The sequence below is a fragment of the Zootoca vivipara genome, chromosome 6, assembly GCF_965207765.1.
Source record: "Zootoca vivipara chromosome 6, rZooViv2.hap1.1, whole genome shotgun sequence".
NCBI lineage: Eukaryota > Metazoa > Chordata > Lepidosauria > Squamata > Lacertidae > Zootoca > Zootoca vivipara.
Window position 1 is genome coordinate 32751688 of NC_142589.1, and position 21388 is coordinate 32773075.

General features: G+C 42.8%; 1 protein-coding gene across 2 annotated transcripts in view; it reads right to left on the minus strand.

The window, feature by feature from the left end:
- CDH13 (cadherin 13) overlaps positions 1-21388 on the minus strand; it is a 606507-nt gene that overhangs the window by 500193 nt on the left and 84926 nt on the right. Inside the window, exon 2 of one of the 2 annotated variants that reach the window (XM_088671925.1) lies at positions 20515-20639. The exons of the other annotated variant lie outside the window; for it this stretch is intronic. The gene's annotated coding sequence lies outside the window, so the exon portion shown is untranslated. The remainder of the gene's footprint in view (positions 1-20514; positions 20640-21388) is intronic. 2 annotated transcript variants of the gene reach the window in all.

Consider the following 21388-nt stretch of genomic DNA (forward strand, 5'->3'; position numbering starts at 1 on the left):
GAAGGACCTCCAAAAGGAACCTCTTAAAAGTGAACCCCGCTGTGTCCCAGACCGTGTGCCGCAAACATCTTAATTTTTTTTTATAAAAAAGTTTGATCAGGTCCAATGGTGCATACTTCCATGTAAGTGTTCATAGAATTCTATATACACAGTGAGACAAATAACCACATGTATAAGGAAATGTGTGGATAGTATATGATTTCCCAAACAAATAAGAGGAAAGTAGACATACTTGATCATCGACAGATACTGGTCCATCTTGTATTTTTGGAAACGCCTCCCAAAAATAAAAGCATTTTACCTTCCAAAATACCTTATGTGTCAGGGCTGGAGTGAAGTTAGCTCTTTATTCAAGGAAATAATCCACAGCTCCGGCCTCATGGCCTCAGCAACTCTTCCCAGTGCCCACTGCAACTCCTCCTCTCCAGGGTCTTGCACATGCAGTCTCAGGCTGTGTGTGCACACAGCCCCCCTCTGCTCTGCCCGTTTCATTTCACTATGTGTTGTAGGAGACAGGGGGGAGGTGAGCCAGTTGCAAGTAGGAGAGGAAGACTTCTTCCATGGTCTTCTTCCATAGTCAGCCTTTCTGCCACCTGGCCCCACTCCTCCCCAACCCTCAGTTTTTCCTCATCACTAAATCCTGATCACTAAATCCTGTCACCTCTTCTGCTTCTGACACTTCCTTCTCCCAGTCTTCTCCCTCTGATCACTCATTGTCATCCCACCACCAATCCCCTGGCTCTGAATCTTCTTTCCTAAGGAGTCCTCAGCTGGTGCCTCCCACCATCCAGCCATTCATTATATGTTTGTTGAAATGCTCCCAAAGCCACAAAAGGATCCCTAATGATCCGTAAACTCTTAGCATACATTCTGCTGGAATTATGCTACCTTCTATAAATATATATTTGCTAGGGACAAAAATTGTTATTCTTTTTTCTTTCTCTCCACAAAGGCATATACTGCCAAATAAACTACTTCTCAAGGAAGAAAAAGCCACCACTTAAAAGTGTCACCTAATATATATCTGTTAGGGGAAACCAACAACCCATGACTCTTTTCCAGCTTTTTATTCCACTTGTCTTACTGTTCTGTGGTACCTGTTACACCTGTATAACTCAGGATGGCATTAAGGAAATGTAAAAATGTGTGAACTGCAACTCCCCTCAGGCCCAGACAGTATGGCCAGTGGTCAGGGATGATGGGAGCTGAAGTCCAGAGACATCTGGAGAGCCTCCAATTCCTCATCCCTGTTCAAACCCTAAATTGAAGGGTAGTCTACAATATCACTAACCTAAGGCATGCGAGAAGAAGCTGTGGGCTTCCAGATGTGGCTGAATGACAGCGCCCATCATCCTTGACCATTGGCCATACTGGCTGTTGCTTATGGGGGTTGGAGTTCAACAACATACAGAGGACCACAGGTTTGTCACCCCTGCGTTGGTCAGATAAAGCTTGAATCTAACAAGCTCAGTGTTCACATACGATGAATGAGAAACACCTGAATGAGATTAAGAAAAAGGCAACCAAAAATGATCAAGGGGGTGGAGTGACTCCCCTATGAGGAAAGGTTGCAGATTTGGAACTTTTTAGTTTAGAGAAGAAGCAAGAAAGAGGTGACATGACTGAAGCTTATAAAATTATTCATGGCATGGAGAAAGTAGATGGAGAAAAGTTTGTCTATCTCTCTCCTAACACTAGGACTCATGGACATCCATTGAAGATGAATGTTGGTAGATTCAGGCCAGATAAAAAATAAAAGCATTTCTTCATGCAACTATGGAACTTTGTCCTACAGGAGGAAAATATGGCCACCAACTTGCATGGCTTTAAAAGGAAGATGTTAAAAACATGGCTATCAATAGCTAAAGGCTATCAATGGCTACTAGCCATGCTAATCATGTTCTTCTTCCATGGTCAGAGACAGAAATGGTTCTGTAAACCATGTGCTGGGAACTACAGGAGGGGAGAGTGCTCTTGTGGGTTTCCCATGAGCATCTGGTTAGCACCTGAGAGAACCAGGATGCCGGGCTAGATGGCTCATTGACTTGATCCAGCAGGCTCTTCTTACATTTTTGTCTCTCTAATACAACAATTCAGGTTCCTTTGCGGTTTCTGGGGGGATCGGGGAAGGGAAGAGTCTTTACATGGTGATGGTGGGACCAACTCCTGTAAGACAAGCTTTGGTGTTATGTAGACTACAGGGGGCGAGATGGTTGGACGACAGAGGACGAGATGGTTGGACAGTGTTCTTGAAGCTACCAACATGAGTCTGACCAAACTGTGGGAGTCAGTGGAAGACAGGCTTATCTGGCGTGCTCTGCCCCATGGGGTCACGAAGAGTCGGACACAACTAAACGACTAAACAAGGGGTAGTGCAAGCGCAGCCATTATTTTTTATTGTGCAGAAGTGAGAAATTTCCTGGCCAATGTAGGTAGATTTGACACATTCAAAACTGTACCACAGAGAAAATCTACTCATCTTCACTTGTAAACAAGAACAAATAGCAATGTGTGAGAAACATACTGACATCCAGTAATTTCAAGACTTTTTTTTAAAAAAAAATCACACATAGCAATTTAAAATTACTGAAGCACTCTTTTCATTTTTGTCCCTCCAACTGTGCTCAGCCTAGAAATTGTTTGAGGAGGGGAGCTGTGGTGGCTGGGCATGAAATAATTTGGTGTTGTTTTTTTTAAAGGCCTCCTTTCTGCCTCCCTTTAACAAAAAGCTTCCATTTGAAAGTGGAAGGGGGTTGGTTTTGTGCCACACTCTGCAATTTCGAATTATTTAAAACACACATTTGCTCCCTCAGTGCTTCCCACTTCCTGAAGCAGGAAGCTACTTTTAATTGCTAGCACTATGTTGAATTCCTAACCTCAATTTAAAAAAAGGCCACAGATTGAAACGGAACCTCAAACACCAGGGATTGAAGTCAGTGCCTAGGCTACAGAAGGTGTTTGTGGCCAAATGGCTCTGAATTCAATCCATCCTCTTGATGCTGGGGGGAGGACCGTAGAGCATGCAGGTCGTCTCAGGTCCAATCCCCAGAATCTCCAGGTAGGGCTGGGGAAAGCTGCTGACCAAACCCCAGACCCAATATGTACAGGAACTCATCCCAGGTATGTCTTCCCCCATGGATCAGTCCCTGCCTCCCCACAGTCGCCTGTGTCTTTTCCTCCCCAGGGATTTCCCCTCTACATTGCAGTGGGAACTTCCTGATGTTTCAGAGCTAAATATCCCATCACCCTTAAGAATTGGAGATACTGGACGAGACTGATGGCAGTGAGGGCCAGGTGTTTCAGATTCCAATTCCCATCAGCCTCAGCCAACATGTAAAATGATCAGGATTGATGTGAGTTGGAGTCTAAAACATCTGGAAGGCACCATGTGAGGGGATGCATCCAGATGTTACTGGACAGCTTTCAGTGTTCCTGAACACTGGCTGTGCTAGGTGGGGCTGATGATGGAGTCAGACAACACCTGGAGGGCCAGAAGGTCCTAATATCTGGTCTATATCATTCTTAAAGTGCAGTGCCCCAAACTGACCAGAGTATTCCAGATGAGGAGTGACTAGCATAGCACAAAGTGGCATCATTATTTCTTGTCACACAAAAACGATGATTCTATTCATGCAGCCTTAAGCCACTTTAAGGCAGAATCATTTAAGGGAGCAGTGGAATTTCATACAGTTGGGGGGGGTAGATTTTCATGACTTTTGCATACACCAAAGTCAAAAAGTCACTTGTAGGGTACAATAAATTGAAACAATAGTGTCTTGTTCTTACTGCTCTGCCTTCCCATCAAGGGCTGTAAAAAGTCCCCCTGTTCCAATTTCAATTATGGGGAAAAAATATTCACATCTGAGATGCGCCGTACAAAGCCACCCTTTATCCAGAGTTAATTGTGCTCACTGCAATCACTCCCCCAGGATGAAGGTCTTAGAGTTTTCAGTTGTTGCAAATCCCTTTTTCTTTCTTTCTTTCTCTGCAAAATATACCATTTGATTCAGAAACAAAAGTACGGACATGGCTTATCATTCAAAAACATGTGTCTTGGGTTTGGGAAAGATTCCGCTTTTGTCTCTTCCCCACAGTCACGCGCGCCACGCTTGCAGAGCACAATTTGAGTCGCAAGGCATCACCGGAATAACTGAGCTTAAGCAAAGCTTTGCATTATTACAATCAAAGAAAGTGCAAAGGACCTCAATTAGACCAAGGGACTGACCGAAATTAAAACCAGGAAAGCATTAGCCTATTATGATGAACACAGCAGGCGCACCTCATGAAATAAAGGGTTTAAAATGAATGGCAGCCAAGGCCACTATAAGTGCCCACAAGCTGCTCAGACACGAGTTCTTTTGTCCTCGTGGCTATTGTGACAGGGGACAGAAGACTCGGAGAATATGCAAGTTTCTGACAAGTTTCTGATAAGGCAACTCAGCCTGTAATGCAAGTGTGGGGGACTTTTTCAGTCCGGGGTCACATTCTTAGGACAACCCATGGGGATGCCACTTGCCGGGGGGGGGAGCAGGGTCACAGGCAAATTTGGGGCAACAAATGCAAATTTGATCTCTGTACCATTGTCTACACACACTGACACATCCAGACAAACGAGTCATTATCCCTTAAAGCAAATTTCAAACAGAATTTGGAGGTCCTGCACATGGGTGTGTGTTTCAAAGGAAGATAAGAACAGTTTTATGGGACTAGTGAATTTCTCAGGGGCAGTGTTTCTAAATCTAGGTAGCCACTGGTTTCATGTATTCATTGTTTCTTCCATGATGGAACTCAAAGCAGCAAGAACAGGGTTCTCAGATGGGGAATCCCAGGCACTGATTCAGACCTGCTTAGCTTTGCCAAGGACTCATGTGCCTTCATCCCATGCCCTGGGTCCTATGACTTAGATTCCTTTCCAGAGTTTCACTGAAGACCAGTAGGTCTCATACTGATTGCCAACAAATCTTAATCAAGAGGTGACAGCTTATTCACTGCCACTTAAAACCAAAACAAGATGAGAATTATTATTATTTTTCTTTGCCAAATATTAATGGGCAAATAGTGGAGTCACATAGTGGATTTTGTCATCTGCAGATGGTCCTTGAATCGGAGATATACAAGACAGGGAATCTATCAGCTTTTTGCTGATGGAGAAAACTGCAAAGAAATGAGTATGACCAGCAAGAGTATCTCTTAACACCAAGAAGTTGGATCACCTATATTGCCAAATTGCTACAAAAGCTTTCAGACTGAGCTTCTTTACCATTCTAAGCATAGGAACAGAGGTGCCATTTATAGCACCATCCATCTAGCTCCATAGTATCAACAAAGACTGGAAGCACTCTTCATGTTTCACAAATGAGCATTTCACAGCCTCACCTGTGGATGGGGATTGAACCCAGGACCTTTCATATGTAAAGTTGTGGCTCTGTCAAGATCACTGAGGTACAGCCCTTCTCCTCAAATAAGGCAATCATGCCCCTGTGATGGTTTGCTTCTGCCCTGCCCTGCCCTGCCCAGCCTTCACCTTATTCTCCACCACCCCACCTTTGTACATAGCTGCCAAGTTATCCCTTTTTTACAGGGATTTTCCCTTATGCTGAATAGGCTTCCTCGCGAGAAAAGGGAAAACTTGGCAGCTATGCCTTTGTAGGAGCTGCCCTTGACATTCCTATTGTCTAAGAAGAAACTTTTAATAGGCAGCTGCACCAGAGCTTCCTCAAGGCATTTATTATCTAGCCATGGTGAATACCTACTTTGGACATTATGAAACATGAGGCTGTTGCAAAGTTTTCTTCTTTGGAGTTTGGCAGTATGGCTTCTTGGAAATGAACAGGGGCGGGCTTTAAAAAAAATAGCTGGCAGGTCAGGTGAATACAAAATAAAATAAAAACCTGCCTCTCCTGCTGAGGACTTACCTTGTAAAGATTTAAAGACAAAGCTGTAAATTGCAATAATCCAGCCCTCTTTTGCTGTCCAGAAAGGACTATTATTATTATTTTATTTTTGGTTAATGAAATGCTAAATCACAGATCTGGTAGCTATGTTGTAAGGGGGGTGCTTTTCAAGACAAAAAGCTATAATTTCATCGGGTATAGCTTAACTCTTGGTGGTAATAGAGGGGGAAGACGGCAGACAGACATAGAGCTTAAAGAAAAAAATTATAGCTTCCCAGTGGTTCACACATTTCTGTTGCAGAAATTTGAAAGCACATTGTTCCAAGTTTCCCACCCCAAATATGTGAAGGAGAACAGCAGCAGAAGATGGTCAGTTTTATGCAAATTAATAATGTGATGACTGGTTTCAAAAACCATGTGTGCAACCCCCGGAGAGCTAATGAGAGCTATCAGTAAAGCTTGCACCAAATGCTATCTTATGCAAAATGCTATCTAAACCACACCAACTTAGCAGTCCTGATTTGCAGATGCTGGCAAAACTTCTACAAACTGTTCTTTCCCAAAAAAATCTGGCCTCAACCAGAAGCAAAGAGTGGTGTAGTGGAGGGAAACAAAGAAGCAATGAGAATAACATGTAAGGGGAAGGAGCAGAGAATGAATGGCGGTACAAAGAACAACAGGTGGGAGAGGTGGCTTGCTCTTTGAACACTGTTTGGCCCTTTCATTCTTCACTTGGGTCAGGGAAGAGATTCAATTAATTTTGCATTTGTAGGTGAACCTACCTAATCTGCGCTTTCTGAAACAATTCTGAAATTTCAAAGGCATCCTTCAAAATTTACCCTTCTCTGAATTTTGCAATGTGACTCTCCACCCAAGCAACATGTACAAAAATTGCATTTATTAGGAGCAAAGTGTGCATGCAAATTATGTATTTGTTAAAACAACATACAGAAATGCATTACACTAGGGGAAACTGTTCTGTTCAGAAATTGCCTATGTTCACTTATTTGTCCCATGCCTGAAATGGAAATCAATCTAGTGGAATATAATTGGTATTAACCCTTGTTTTTGGTTTGCAGGTGTAATTCACTATGAGGTGTTTTGTGTGTGTTTTTACCTTATTTGCATTATGTTTCCTTTGCGCCGAACTGAATGGGGTAGACTAACATAATAATAATAATGTAACATACATAATTAATTAATGATGCAATTTAGGCAACTAATTGCATAAATTACACAAGTTATGTAATTTCACCACAGCAGACAGTGAGATTATGGCAAATGAATCATAGAATCATAGACCCTGAAGGCCATCTAGACCAGCCCTCTTCAATGAAGGAGCCTCAGCTTTATCATACATGACAGATGACCAGCCAACTTCTGCTTAGAAACCTCCAAGGAAGGAGAGTCCACCACCTCTTGCTGTCAGAAAGTTATTCCTGAATCTACTTTCTTGTAACTTGAATCTACTTTCTTGTAACTTGAATTCATTGATTCAGGTCCTAGCTTCCAGAGCTGGAGAAAACAACCTTCCTCCAGAAACAGTGCCGCATGTAACAAGCAAAGGGTAGATCAGGAAATGATGCACAACTTGTGCATGCTGCCATTTCTGCAGAGAGGCAAAACACTCTCCAAAAGAGCTGGAAATTATTATATCCATTAGAATATTAGTCAGGTCTCAATAGCTGAAATGCAAACCACATAGAATACTGATAGAATCAATGTCGGCTAAGTTCTTCCTTTTCATGTCTATGCTTTGCTTACAAGTGCCAAGGGAAAACTATGTCAGGGAGAAAATTTCTCCAGACTGAATAATTGAAATCAGTCTCATCTTCTAAGGAGGGACCATGAAATAAACAGTCAACCCAATAACCCTGAGGTAGCACAGCACTAAAACACTGAGGGAGGGAGAAGAAGAAACTAATATTCAGAGAGGATCAACAAGTAAATGAAGAGCAAAGGTTCAGAAAGGAAAGCACATGTTTTCCAAGGGAAAACCACGAAGCAGAGCACAGAGCCTCCATCATTCACTTTTTGTCATTGGGAATAAAGCAATGCCCCCCCCCTTCTGTCATACACAAACATTTTGCCAGTAACAGTAACAGAACAGAATGTTCTGGGACCTCGATCTCAGATCGAGCACAATAACGGTGTAGAGCTAAGCTATGGAATTCATTCCTGCAAGATGTGGTGATAGCAACCAATTTGAATGGCTTCAAAAGAGGATTTATGGGGGATAAGTGGCTACAAGATTTGATGGCTATGTTTGCCTCCAGTATTGAAGGCAGTGTGTCTCAGATTTTCAGTTGCTTTGGAGAGCAGATGGACCTATTTGTGGGCTTTCCATGGGCGACTGGTTGACCACTTTGGGAACAGGATCCCTGACTCAATGGGCCTTTGGTCTGATCCAGCGGGGCTCTCCTTATGTTCTTGTGACCTCCAGTAGGCTCCAGTTGCACTCTCTGTTTCACCGTTATCCACTGGAAGAAGGATGGAGATGACTATAAGCAAGCAAAATTTTCTCTTTCCCTTTCTCTCTCTTCCATACCAGAAGGGACATAGCTCAAGGGCTGAGCATCTGCTTGACATGCAGAAGTTCAAGCCCCATCATCTCCAGGTAGGGGAAGAAAACACTGGATAGCTGCTGCTGCCTGTCAGTGTAGACAGAGCTGAGCTAGAAAGACCAAAGAGCTTGACTCAGAATAAAAGCAACTTCCTATTTTCCATAATTCTAACCTCTTAGTTAGCAGGGTTAGGAAAATGTCTCACCATATCCTACTTTCTGCAGGCTTCAGAAGTTGTGTGTCGTTGGGCACCCCACCGTTCTCTGCCACAGTTCATTTTCTGTGCTTTCCCCCTCCCAATTGAACTAATGATCTCTCTGGCTTTTTCAGCCAGGTTTCCTGCTGCTCTTTCTCTCCCCTTCCTACTGTAACTCTAAACACCATAAGTAAGGCCAAGCTGATGACACTGCAAATTGAGGGATGGAGCCCTGAAACTGAAAATAGCCTACAATTTTCTTCCTGATTTGATGCATTGGTTCGTGCTCTTCTGTATTTCCACCTCTTTAAAAAACAGCAATTCTGTAATAGCTGCCGTTTTTTGGTGAATGGCACTCTATGAGGTAGTATCATTTTAGTCTGGCATTATAGCAGACTAAAATGATGGGCACCACAAACCAAAATGCAAAACCCTCTCCAGGAAGAAAGTTATCGATTAGAGATTTATACTCCATCTGTACTTTCCACCCCCACCCCCTCTGTCCATATCCACATCTTGTTGGGGGACGGCACAATGGAAACATCCAGGAGTCAGCCTGGCACCATTCATCTCGCACAGATCTGTGCTGGCAGGTTGTGCTTTAAGGGTACGATCTAAATGGTGCATCCTTGGCTTTTAAAGACTTCGCTTCTGAATGAACTGGTTGGACTTGACAAGAGGCACAATTACACAGCTGTTGAAAGCACTGTTCAGCTCTTCAAGCGATGTTTTTTTTTTTGTTTTTTTTTAAGGCATTGGACAAATCTGTTGAAGCTAGGCATATTGATGGCTTTTGAAAGTCAGCAAGCTAGTTTGGCCCAAACTTCGCATAGTGAACTTGATCTGTAGTTAGTGTATCCTGGTACTTCATTTACAGCTTGTGTCACAATTGTGATGCAGGGGTGGGGATGGACCCTGTGCTTCATCCATGTATGTGATCAATAATAAATTTATATGCGCATTTTATCTGGAACCTAAATCACATTTCTCCCCAGAATTAGTTTGCAGGGGGGAATGTCATATCCCACATATACGGATAAAGAGGAAAAGGGGGGAGAGGGAGAGGGAGAGGGAGAGGGAGAGGGAGAGGGAGAGGGAGCGGGAGCGGGAGAAGAAGAAGAAGAAGAAGAAGAAGAAGAAGAAGAAGAAGAAGAAGAAGAAGAAGAAGAAGAAGAAGAAGAAGAAGAAGTCTGCTTCCATCCACCCTAAGAAATGTTTTGCTCATTTTATTAAAATATATGGCCAAGGCAGAAACCCTCTGCTAGCATTAGAATTTGTCATAGGCACTTGGCCTTCTGGGTTGCAGGTTCATGGCTATCACCAGGTATCATCCTAAACACATGTTCACCTCCAAACAGCAATCTCTAGTGATGAGGTTTAGAGTCAAAATGGGTCCACTGAGATATAAGAAGAAAGGATCAGCATGCTTTGGACTTGCTTCTGGGTAGACATGGCTAGGGTAGCAGCCTCTCTTCTTCTTTTTTTAAGGATTGCAGCCTTCATTTGTTAAATTATGGGGGAAATAGAAACACTTGTACCCATTTTAATAGATTAAATTATTAAATAATCCTCAAATAACCATTCATAAAAACACTTTTCACAATTGATCCAGAAAAGGAGAATGATTAATGTTAGGCCAACAACAAGCAGCAAATTGCCACTGGAGTCCATAATTATATATGAACTAGTAATCAACAAAAATTGAATCTACGATTTAGTACTTTGCGTCTATTTTGTGTCACTTCTCATAAGTTGCATCTGGTCAAATATTCTCTGCCCTCCCTCTACGCAGTTTGGATGCAAGCTATAATTATCTGGAATGAGACAATGCTCTTTTATTAAAGTAGCTTTTTACCGAAATTAAATGCTTTTAATTGACAATTACAGTACATCTTCAGCAACTTGCTCCAAGCAAGTTGGCATTGAACAATCTCAGGCAATTTATGTTTATGAGCCCCATTACAATTGTTCTGTCTGGGGTGCCCTCACAATGCCACAGATCTCATAATGCACATGGGACATTAGCCCTGGCAGAACATCTGCAAAGGATTGTAGGAGGATGTCTGGAACTGCACATCAGACTTTGCCATCTCTCTAAAATCCACTCTGCACACCTCTGAACTCCCTGTTTAAGCTAAGGCCAATAACCCCATGCTCCAGTGATGATGATGATGATGTATTGGATGGAGGGGCAGGGTAGGAACTGCAGGCACCTGAGGAAGTGGCTTTGCTTAGACCAATAGAGAGAAGAATTCTCTTATAAAACCTGTGAGCTTTCTTGACTGCAATTTTTAAAAGCCTGCACTTATACTGGGTGGGACTATTGCTCCATCTAGCTTAGTATTGTCTGCACTGACTAACAGAGACTTCTACATACGAAGCAGATGCTCTACCACTAAGCTGTGTTCCACTTGGTTGCATTACATAACAAACAGGAACCTTGCTTTTGGGGAGCTCGTAATGGAAAACCTTACATGTGATTGGCTTTTTAAGGTGGCAAACATGATTTGGTGAGCTTGATTGGGTCCTGATCTGACCCGGACCAATCTGGGCCCAACCCAAGGCCCGATCCAGGGCCTGCGACTAATTGATTACTTTCCACAGCCCCTAAGTTGAAAATAGCATTTTAAACTCTAATTAAACGTGCAGTTGGTAATAAGAAGAGTGAGGAAAGCATATGATAGAAGCAAGACTCTGCCTCCACTGTTTCCTACCCTACCCTGCTCACTGCCTGACCACTCCCCCACCCTTTGACACCCACAGATAGACCCTGTCAGACCCAGGGCAATCTGGGGCTGCCTCAACCCACACTGGATAATTGGCCCAATTCAGTTTGGATCTGGAATTTGTCTGGACTGGGTGCACAGCACTAATAAGCATACATTGCTGATTACACTATGGCTTTCATTATGGGATTTAATTTCATACATGAAGGAAAAGGTTTATACATTTCTACCCCCATGGGCATATATGTATATGGATTCTCTGTGCTGCTCTTTGTTGAAAGTTAGAAGAGGGCAGGAGGATTAATGAGCTTAAAGGATCGAGTACAGGAAGCTTTGGGGGTTGAATATTAATGCATTGTATGATTTCAGAGGTGAAGTGCCATAGAATGAATCATAAGCCTGAGCTGAACTGGCTTTTGCTTAAAAGGTTATTTGGTTTACATATCCTTTGCATAGAAGAAACACACTTATTATGGACAGTCAAGGGTAAGGATGTGTTTAGTTTGCAAGCTCACGACTTATCCATAGCTAAACACTTTGAGCCAGGAGTTTGCTTCCAGGCTGTGTAATCTGTTAGATGTGTCTAGTCCAGGAGGAAAAGGTGTCTCAACTTGGACAGTCAATTCAAAACTAGGTTTACTTACTGGCAAAGTTCTCTCAAGCCTAGCTCAGATGTCAATTCAGGGGCCTTTAAAATCCCACCTCACATGAATGGTGGCTTTTTTAAAAAAAGTTTTTTATTTGTAAAAATAAAAATAAAAATAAATTCTAATTGTGACAAAAACTGCAACATAGTAAGGTGGATTTATAAATCTTAAACTAGAAACAAAAATGTTTGCTGCCTGTTTCTGAAACTGACATATTTTTTGTGTCAAGCCTTTCATCTTCTCCTGGGCATTTGATGGGATATGATCTAGGTGTGTGAAGACTTTGTCAACCTTGGGTGCTGAAAAAAACCCTGTTCCCCACCCTGTGGAATCTGGTGTTGACTTGTGGATTGATTTGTTAAATTTAGGCCATAGCTCAGTGGTAGAGCACCTGCTTTGCATGCAGGTGGTCCCAAGTTCAATCTCTGGCATGTCCAGGTAGGGCTTAGAGAGACCCTGCCTGAAACCCCAGAGAGGCACTGCTGTGCTGTGTATGCAATACTAATTAAGAGGGGCCAATGGCCTGACTCAGTATAAGGCAGTTTCCTACTCTCCTGTGTTCATTTTTTAATAACTGTGCATGTCTTTAAAACTTATTGTAAGTCACCTAAACGCCACCCTGTGTTCAGCATCAAACAAATTTAATAATAATAATAATGCCTCATAATTATAATTTTATAATTGTTATTGGCCATGATGGCTAAGTCTTACCTCTACTGTTGAGACGGCATCCTCTGAAAAGCAGTTGCTGAGCAGGGTGCTATTGCATTCAGGCCCTGCTTGTGGGCTTTCCATGGTTGGCCACAGAGAGAGCAGGATGCAGAACTAGGTGGGCCTTTGGCCTGATCCAGCAGGCTCTCTGCTTTTCCATGCAGGAGTGCACAAGAAGAAAAATTTCTTCTGCCTAGGCTCAAATGGAAATCCTTGTGTTCTCCTTGCCTCCAACCATGTTTCTCCAAAGGAGATTCCTCATCTTTTATTTTCCTCTTATGTCTTCCTGTATGGAGCTTGTTTCATTTACAAGTCCAGCCAATACTGATTTGAAGAGGATGGAGGAGCTTTGCAAAGCTTCTCTTTCCCTCTCCCATTCCCCCCCCCACTCTCTCAACCAAGGATAAAACATAGTCAGTTATTGGAAAATCCACCCAATAGTATCCTAGACCAATGGTTGCATCAGTGCAATCATACCAGGCAGCCTAAAACCCTGTGAACTAAGCTGCTATACACTCTGTACCATGAGCGGCAAGGGGAGGAAATATCTCCATTATCCTTGTCGCTGCTCTTCCTCCTCCTCAAGACTGTACCTTCCTGCCCTTGTCTTCCTCCAAGTGCCCTGGCAGAGCCCATGCCTGGAACGCATCAGCCACTTTGCCCTTTGATGTCACTCCATTAATTTGAAGGAAGCGGTGCCAGATCCATATGGCCTCGTTCTCCTCCTCCTCTCCTTATTGTCATGCAGTACTATAATGCACCCTACATTGATGTGCCTGGCAGGAGACAGCTATATTAGCAGTAAGATATGCAGGCTGGTGCCAGACTCAAGAATTCTGGCAGCAAAAGTCTCATACGAAAGGGGCAAGCAGGGCTTGGGAAACAAGGGAATAATTTAATGCAAATGTTCCGCACTGCTCCCCAGGCACAGAGATTAGGTATGTCAAAAAACTTTAAGTGCTCCTTCTGGTTAATAATATGGAGAACTAATTATTACTTACTGTACATAAGGTTTTCTGAAATGGCTATGTTAGTCATTTTCACCCCTCCCACCTCCCTCCCGGAACAGCTCCCTTAAGCACAGCCTGCAAAAAGTGTATTTTGCCAGAGTGCTCTGTAGTTCTTTCCCTGCAAAAGTGGGATGCTAATTGTAAAGTTATGACTTTAACTGTGAGTGCCATTCACTTAACTTATTTTTACTCCCTGGTAGACTAGCTAATGGGCTTGTGTTTGAAAGCAGAGAGGGAGAGAACATATTTCCCCAATGCAGTAAAGCATAAGCTTGTGCGAGAGGCTAAGCAAAGTCAAAATGCACCCCTAGTTTCTGGAATGAAACCCTTAAAAGCATTTTTTTTACAGGATCTGCCCACCACCACCTACAAAGCAGTCTTCTCTAACTGAATAGAGATGGAGATAAAGACAATTTGGGAAGATTCAGGACAGATAAAAGAAAGTACTTTTTAACATGGTGCATAGTTAAACTATGAAACCCACTCCCTCAGGATGCTGAGATGGCCATCAACTTAAATGGCTTTGAAGAAGGATTGCATAAATTCATGGACAAGGAGGATATAAATGGCTACTAGCCATGGTGGCTGCACTCTTCCCCCATGGTTGCAGGCAGTAATGCTTCTGAATACCAGTTGCTGGGAGCCGCAGGAGAGGTGTGCTCTTGTGTCATGTTTCACTTGAGGGTTTCCAACAAGCATCTGGTTGGCCACTGTGAGAACAGAATGCTGGACCAGATGGGTCATTGGCCTGATCCAGCAGGGCTTGCCTTATGTACTTAAATCTGATAATGTGTCTAAAGTAATTTCAAAACAATTTTTCAGTTGCATTGTTCTGCATCTCACACCTATCTTGCATTTCACATCCTTATTTCATCCGAGGAGGTACCTGAATTTATAAGTCTTTCATCATTTAAGCCTGAGGTCATAATAGAGACAGAGTCACAAGAGGGGGAATGATTTGCTGGATGGAAAACACAAGCTCTCATTATTCACCAAGAGGCAAGAACATTTTTTTGGAGTCGGAAACATGGCAAGTTATCATGCCCTTTCTCCCTTAATCTGAGTCTTGCTTAGAAAACCATAGCAATTACCTCCATAATCAAGTTTCCTAACAAGACAGAAACTTTTCCTCTCATAAAGTCAATTTGCAAACCATGGGGGGCTGGCTGGCTACTAGAATTTCTCAGACTGTGAGATTGAAGACAAACAAATCTGCCGACGGAGACAGTATGTTATTAGAATCAAGATTATGATTAATTAGTCACTTATTCTGAGTGATTTACCCTGTTCCTTTCTCCACTGGTGTTGCCATAGCCTGCTGAGGACATCAGGTGTGTGGTTGCATTATGCATACTAAATAGGGAATTGAAACAATAGGTTGCTAAAAAGCTGCCAGTGCATTGGAATATAATGGCTCATAAACTGAAAGCAAGGGAACTTGAGTTTCCATCAAATGCCTCATGATGTCAGACAGGCTCATTCTGAAGGAAGTTACAAACTTGGGAAAGGGAACCCCAGACTTCAGAATCTGCAGCCTGAAGACACCAATTTTCAAGCTACAGGACCACACAAGCCTTCCTGGAAACTTTCACAGAAGTAGAAGGCCACAAAGCGGATGAAGATGAACTTCCAGTTTTAGGAATAGGGGCGATGGTTCCTTAATTTGAAATGTTTAGGAAAGCACTACTGTAAAGATATGTTCTGCATTCATTTTCAATGTTGTACAGTAGTGAGTTTAGAAGGCATATCTGCTCAATCTCTACTGCAGGGGTCTGTAACATATGGGCCTACAGATATTGTTGAGCTCCAGCTCCCATCATCCCTGACTATTGGCCATGAAGGCTTGGGGTGATGGGAGCTGGAGTCCAACACACCAGGAGGTATTTGGAATTGTTGACTCATTGATATTAACTTTAGCAGTGCAGATCCAACTGTTTTTGGAAGAGATGGGAACTGGATTCACTCCCCTGTAAGTTGAGCAAGGGATTTAGCCAAAATGGCTACAGGTAGAAATGTTGAAGTTGACAGCACCATTAGCTTGAGGCTGCAGATTTAGTTTATATCCAGGAATTGTGTGTGTTAACCCCTTTTGAGGAATAGGGTTGGGGGTCCTGATTTTGGAAGGGATTAGGTCCAATATTCCCCGAGCAGAAGCTGCCTTACAGCTGGGAATGGGGAATTTCCAATACGTATTAGGCATTTGAAACATGCCACAGAGTGCATGCAGAGTAGACCACACAGATGGAAACACTGAAGAGACACAAACATATATTTCCACGGTTTAATAACAAAACTCCTCTAACATATATCTTACATAGTGTCTATAATCGTCACCCATCCATCTACCAGGGGGCAGAGTACGGAACGTACAACACATTATATACCAGGGGTCAGCAAACTTTTTCAGCTGCGGACCAGTCCACTGTCCCTCAGACCTTGTGGGGGGCCAGACTATATTTTGAAGGGGGGGAGAATGAATTATTATGCTCCACAAATAACTCAGAGATGCACTTTAAATAAAAGGACACATTCTACTCATGTAAAAACATGCTGGTTCCCAGACTGTCCGTGAGCTGGATTTAGAAGGTGATTGGGCTGTATCCAGCCCCTGGGCCTTAGTTTGCCTACCCATGTTATATACCATTCACAATTGCTGACACAGCTAATTACAGTGACTTCTCAGCACACTGCTACACAGCTGTAAAAACTAGGTCAGGATATGCACCCTGGCTTTTAAAGTGGTACACACCCTGTGGAACAATAATGAACCCTAACATTTAAACAAACTATTCAACATCCACATCCACTCAGAAGTTGTTGGCTTCAGCACCCATCATCCCTGACCATAAGCCATGCTGGCTGGAGCTAATGGGAGCTGGAGTTCAAACATCTGGATCTGGAGGGCCATGGGTTCCCCATCCCTGGTTTAAGGAATGGTGATAAGAGCCAGATGTGCAAATGTATTGTCTTATTTAAAAGGGATAAATTGCAAAATTGTACATCAAAGTTGAGGAATAATCTACAAATACAATAAAATATGAGCTGTTTGGAATTCATTCCCCTGCAGTAGTATTTCAAAGGTTGCTATTTTCAGTTCTGCAATTGGTGTCAGTGAGCTGGGATTGCCCTGAAGGAGTGAGAAGAAGCTCATTGCTGGCAAAGCTGGCTCGCTGACACAACATGAGGAATTTCCTTCCGTCACCCTGTACCCTCAAGTATGCAAAAAGCGATTCCATTGTTGCTGTGAAAGCTGTTTAACCTTGAAAATAACAATTGAGGGACCTGAATTTGTGCAAGCCACAATGTATAAGCAACATTGTATTTAATCCATTTCTTTTTTTAAAAAAAAGTAAGAGTAATCATTCTATATGATCCGGCACAAAGTCAACCAAGAAGGTAATCAAAGCACAGAGATAAAACACTGTCCTCTAAATTATGATGACTCACATGCTTTTTTTCCTTTTAAATTGGGGAACAGCAGCATTTTCAACCCAAGACCCACTTTCCCTTCTAGGCAGTCTGCTGTGGGTCACCTTCAGGTGGTGGGCATGGCAAAAGTGGTAGGGCAGTTAAAGTAAATATTACTTTTGTACCGGAGGTTAGTTATTCCACACCCCTTTCTGGTCTGCATTTAGACCGGCAGGCAAGTGGCATGATCAGAGTCAACATCACAGTCCACTCTGTTCAGGCATTTGGGTATTCGCATACTGTATTCAATGATTGTACAATCTTTGATACATGAAGTTGAACTGAGCTCTCATACAATTATTCAAATGTAGCAATCAACACGTGCACAGTCTGTATATCTGTGTGCACCACAGCTGAACTATACACCTTCACAAGTGGACATTCTTTCACCTAGGCTAAATGTACTCATATGAGCACTAGATATCACTTTTGACAATCATGCTCGCCCCCGCCCCCTGAATCCTGGGAGCTGGGTGTGGAGATTTGGGTCCAGAATTGTTTTGTGGGATACGGCAGCCTCATATAACCAACAAGTTTAACTCTAACTAACGCATGACGGGGTTAAGACCATAGAATAAGCTGTCATGCCAGGCTTAGCTAGGTCACACCCCCTCATTTTGAGAGGAAGGGTTACTAAACTCTTTGTTCTCTCACTTGCATCATGTGAACCCTTCCAGTAAGGATGCTCCAAACTTAGACTGTATGACTTTAGCAAGCCATTTTTAGGGAAGTTTTTAATGTGTGACATTTTAATGTATTTCTAATGTTTGTTGGAAGCCACCCAGAGTGGCTCGGGAAACCCAGCCAGATGGGCGGGGTATGAATAATTTATCATCATCATCATGTTTCTATACAAATAATTTAGAAACATTTACCATTGTGAGACTAAGTTAAACTGCTCAACTTTTCTTGCTGCTGTGTGGGAAAGCATGTGAATTGAACATTTGAAGGGTTCGTAAGTAAACCATTTTTAACTTGCCAAATGTATGGTCTTTTTCTATGCTAAGGGAAGAGGGGAGCTTTGGAAGAAACTTAGAATGGGATATTTTAAAGGTCTAACAGCCTATATTTCCATGCTTTCCTTTGCTGCATGGTTTTTCATTTTAAATTCCTGCTGGGGCTCTCTCACCAAAGAGTACTTGCCAGAAACATGGATGCAGGCATCCAGGGAATTCTCTTTCTTTTACTGTATATATTATTTTTCCCTTTTAGCCAAATATTAAAACCCATAGATTTAGCAACCAATCTCTTTTCACAGAGTAGCAATGTTATTCAGTGACATTCTTTGTTGTGTAACACCACACCCACTGGTGTGAATGAAATTTAGCACAATATGCTGGTTTATCTGTCAAAAAGCCAACAATTCCAAAACACTACAGGTACTGCAGTGTGAAAGGAACGTTGTGTTAGAAAACAGCAGAGAAGTGCTAGTATGATAATCAGGAAAACTGAGGCAATATTCCAAGGTCATCCAATGAGCTTCATGGATTAATATGGATTTGAACCTGGGTCTCCCTGATCCCAGGTAAACACTCTAAATCTAGAATACATTGTCTCCCAGATCCATGTATCAGACGATAATTCAGCTTGCAGAATGGAAATATATTGTCTGGAGAATAGTATATTGTGTTGTGGAGTGTAAAAGGACAACTACTTGGTTTGGTTCCCAAACCAAGCTCACCAGTCCATTGCCACACTGGCAACCCTTCCGCACCCCAGACTGGCATCTAAATGAGATCTAAACAATCAACCAATCTGCCTGATTTAGAGTAAATTTTTTGCATTCACTAATTATGGTTCTGCGTTGCCATTTAAGTCTTCAGAAATATGAGAAGATGCTGCCCATCAGCACAGACAATGCTGCTAATTTTGCTCTGTTTGGGGGGTCTTGGGCTCATAAGCAAATGGCTTGTTGCGTGTCACAGACATACGACTGATATGAATAAAGCTTGTTTACAGCACACGGCTTCAAGCCAGCCAGCCGCTACCTCGGCAAAACAATAGCATAATGAGTGGCTGGATTTGGAGACGGATTGCGTTTAGAGACTTGTGGATTTAAGCATTGTCAACACTCCTAGGCATTTGCACACAGTGAAGAAATTCAAAAGAAGGCTGTTGTTGCCAGTTCATCAACTTCTAGACACAGGAAAGTCAAAATGGGACTAGACAGTGATGCAATAGCTGAATGCAGAGTCTGGATATGGGAAAACACAAGAACAAAGATGAAAGTTGAGGAATGTTGCTAAATTGCCCCCTCCCCCATGTGGACCCTATCACATTGAGCCCCCCCCCCACTAATTGTTTAAAAGCTTGGGGACTTCCATTTAGACACTAATGTCCTCAGACTCAGAGGACAAACGTGGTCCTCCAGGCTTTTCTATTTTGCTCTCAAGTGTCTCCCCAGGCCATACCCTTCACTGGTCCTGCTCTCCCCACTCCTTTCATGCTTTACCATGGCTGGAATTTGTGTGAGAACTGTGATAATGCATTTTGCTTGGATGGGTGGGTGGGTGAATGTTTGATACGCATTTGTGTAAAGGCTGAGGATACAGAAACCTCTTGCTTTGTGCACTGGATTTTCTCCAACTTTATAGAGACAAGCGTCACATCAATTGTTCCACCTGCATCAGTTGTTCCACTCAAAATTCCTTGGAGGAAGAGGGAAAAATCAGGGTATAAATAGGATTCCTAATTGGAATATATTGTATTCTAATTCCCTCATCCCTGCTTGCAGTGCAGGAGATCTATTACTGAATCACCTTAGGTTGAAAAACTCTCTTTTCCCCAAATAATTTTTTAAAAATAAAATATCAGATTTTGAAGCTGGAAACATCTCATTCAGTTACTAGGCAACCCAAAGGGACCAATAGCTCTTCAACATGCACCTGAAGAACTAGAGCACTAGCTGCAGCCAAGGTGACCAGTTGCAAAATACCCATTTCCAGTTATGTAGCAACATAGCTCATACTCTTTGGGTTTTAGCATGTGAGTCAGACTCTTTGGTCCATCTAGCTTAGTACTGTCTGCACTGACTGGGAGCAGCTCTCCAGGGTTTCATGCCATTGTCTTTCACAGCCCTACCCGAAGATGTCAGGGAACTGGACCTTGGGACTTCCTGCATGCAAGGCAGATGTTCCACCACTGAACTATGGCCTTCCTTCTTCCTCATATTGCAAATAACTCCTATGAACTAGGGTTCACATGCTTCCTCTTGACTTTACACAGCACACAGCAAAGCAAAACTGTGACATGAAGTAGAGTTTGGGAGAAACCCTCTCCTCAAAATCAAGGTACTTACATGAGCTTGCAGGCAGGGCAGGCTCAGAAACAGAGACCTTCTGCTCAGTTAAGAATCCACAAAGCAGACCTGTTCCTGCTGAGCCAGTGCAGTTAAATAACCTAATCTCCAGAGATTGTGCCCACCTAGGAAACGAGGAGGAGAGCATATTGCATAATACTCTTTGGGTTTACAGTGGGGCAACACAGGTCTGATAAGTTTTGGTGGGTTAAGAAGAGGAAGGAGAGTTCAAATTTGAGGTTGTGTTCAAACTTTTGTTGACATATAAAGCCCTGAACAGCTTGGGACCAGGACTGGAGAAACACCTTCATAGACTCAGTCAATCCCTATGGTATTCAGAAGAGGCCCCGCCAGATGTACCATGACCATCCTCATATTGTATCATCACAGAAGCAGGGCCTTCTCTGTTGTTGCACTGGCCATCTGGGATACTCTGGAACACTTACTCTCACATACCCTCCAACTGGGATGTGCGGAAAATTGGGACACATGTCTTCCTTGCATGTGACCCATGCAAGACCACAGCCACAAAAGTCACGCTTTCTTGGGGCCATGCTCTTGCATGAGAGCACGGCACCCAAAATGTGTGTTTTGGGGCACCACAAAAGTGGGGGGGGGCAAGATCGCTGTGCCCAAAATGGCCACCATGCTTTCTCACACACAAAAAAATGGGATGTGAGGGTATGTTCTCAGGCAACTGCATTTGACTTTAAGCATCTATTCAAAACACATCTGTTTAGATAAGAGTTTCATGACACAAGTGTATCCAAAGCAAGATCATAAAAACAAAAATGAATACAACTGAAAGTCACCAGCAGCAAACTAACTCAGTACAATAGAAATCACAGCAGCACCAAAATGTCATCAACTTGAA